Source organism: Montipora capricornis, chromosome 3, assembly GCF_036669925.1.
Source record: "Montipora capricornis isolate CH-2021 chromosome 3, ASM3666992v2, whole genome shotgun sequence".
NCBI lineage: Eukaryota > Metazoa > Cnidaria > Anthozoa > Scleractinia > Acroporidae > Montipora > Montipora capricornis.
Window position 1 is genome coordinate 1,520,358 of NC_090885.1, and position 2,500 is coordinate 1,522,857.

At 37.1% G+C, this 2,500-nt stretch overlaps 1 protein-coding gene across 1 annotated transcript in view; it reads left to right on the forward strand.

The window, feature by feature from the left end:
* Positions 1-2,500, forward strand: part of LOC138041856 (uncharacterized) — a 103,196-nt gene that overhangs the window by 26,201 nt on the left and 74,495 nt on the right. The gene's annotated exons all lie outside the window — the stretch shown is intronic.

The following is a 2,500-nucleotide window of genomic DNA, read 5'->3' on the forward strand; positions in this document are numbered from 1 at the left end:
CCAGCTTAGAACAACATCCCTGACACCAAAACGATTAGCAAGTCTATCAAGCAAGACATCATGAACAACTGTATCAAACGCAGCTGACATATCAAGGAAAATCAGAATGACACAGTTGCCAGCATCAACAGATTGAAGGATGTCGTTGTGGATACGTACCAAAGCCGTTTCAGTGCTGTGCATAGCTTTATACGCCGACTGAAACAAATCATGAAGATCATGTTCAGCAAGATAACAATTAAGCTGATATGCAACAGCCTTTTCAATCAGTTTAGATAAAAACTGAAGATTTGAAACAGGACGGAAATTTGAAAAAACTTCATGATCAGCATTAGCTTTTTTAAGAATAGGAGTGAGTTTGGCCACTTTAAGAGAATCAGGAAACACACCTTTAGACAGAGAAAGGTTGATAATTCTCACCAAAGTAGGTAAAAAAGAATCCAGACACTTTAACAAAAGAGAGGCAGGAATTGGATCAAGACTGCACGATTTCACGGACGACCCTATTAGGCGTGAAACATCATCTTCGCTCACTGCCTTAAAACAACAAAAATCAGATGAGCAGGTGATAATATCTAATTGCGATAGAACTGTGTCAGGAACAGCTGAAAAACCCTGTCTAATGCCCTTTATTTTATCAGTGAAAAACTGAATAAAAGAATTAGCCAGGCAAGTATCATCGGAACTAGGAGGATACTGTGGGCTCTGTTTAGGATAGAGCAAATTAGAAACAGTTTTGAAAAGAGAGTGTTGGTCATTCTCATTATCAGCAACTACACTGTTAAAATACTGCTGTTTAGATAAAAACAGCATCTTGTTTACCACAGCACATTGCTTAGAAAATTTCTGCTTGTCAGAAGGAAGTCCAGTGGACCTTCATCGACGTTCGTACCTTCGCCTAACTTTCTTCTGGAGGTCAATTTCAGGCGTGTACCAAGGCGCTTTTTTAACACGAACAGTAACAGCTCTACGCTTTAGTGGAGCATGCGTGTTGAGTGTAGAGGCAAGCACCTCATGATAGTGTGAAACCATCTTAGATATGTCAGAATTATCAACACAAGCGAGAGAGACACTGATATCACGCTTGAAAGAATCAAGGCAGATAGATTTTAGATTTCTAAAATTGACAAATTTCGTCTTACTAAGAGGCTTAACAAGATTGAGATGGCAGAGAACAGGAGAATGATCAGAGATGACTATATCAGATGTACATACATCAGATACAAACAAGTCGTCAGAGCGAGTGATCATAAGATCAAGGGTGTAACGACCATTATACGTAGGACAGAGAACGTGCTGTTTAAGGTTAAAAGACAGAAGAAGATCAAGAAACCTCTTGCCGTTAACATCATCTGCAGCATTAACATGGAGGTTGAAATCTCCAAGAATGAGAATGGTTTCGGGAAGAATAACAATGTGCTCCAAAAATTGAGAAAATTCTGCAAAAAATAGCGAAACTGACAAACCATTAACTTGTGAAGGAGGAGGACGATATATGACAAAAATCCTAACGTTTATCAAGTTCAGTAACAGGATGTCCATACATTCAAATGATAAAAATGAGTCACATAATTTCTTTTTCATTTGGAGATTATTCTTGAAAAGAAGGCCCACACCTCCGCCACGATTCTTGTTATTCCTTGGAGCATGAATAAATTTAAATCCTTCAGGGCAAAGTTCAGTTCTAAAAGCTTCATCATCTGAGTTCAACCAAGTTTCAGTCAGAGCTATGATGTCAATGTTGAGATCAGTATAGCTAAAGTTTTGTTCCTAACTGATCTTGCGTTTAATAGACAGAGATCCAAAGATTTGCGCTTGGAATCTACTGTAGACGAGGACCAAGCAGGCATAGAAAAGTATTTTTCTTGAACAATAGGAGTAGTCCCACGAGAGTTATGGCGATGTGTAGTAATCCGTACTGGAATCTGTTGTTTATCTTCCTCAAAGAAGTTGCTGTAGAATATAGGAATATTTAATGAAGAGGAATGCAAATTTGCAGACTTCCAATCATCAAAGTTTTTAGAAGTCAAAAAAGTTCCATTCGGTACCGATAATGATCTTGAAATTGATTCTTCATTTAAGCGAGTAATTTGTAGCTGTCGTTGTTTACGTTGACCAGCTCTACAACCACGACGCGTAGGCTTCACTCGAGATATGCCAATGTTGCATAAATTACGCCATAAGGTAGATTTAAGCTTCATATTCGATGACTCAGCCCCAATACTTGTAAGAAAACATCTCGAATAGGTAGTTACCATTCCTGATAGCCAACAGTACAGTTTCACAGCAGCAAATTTAAAATTGTCATTTAAGAAAAATCTTAAGACCTTCCTTTTTATTAGATTTATTGAGAGTAACTCATTATATTTTTAATTTTTAGTTTTTAATTTTTATTCCTAAATTTTTATAATTGTAGTTTTAAAGAGAGATAATTTTGTAAAGCGCCTCGGACAGGTAATGGATGTGAGCGCTATATAAATGAAATATTATTATTGCTATT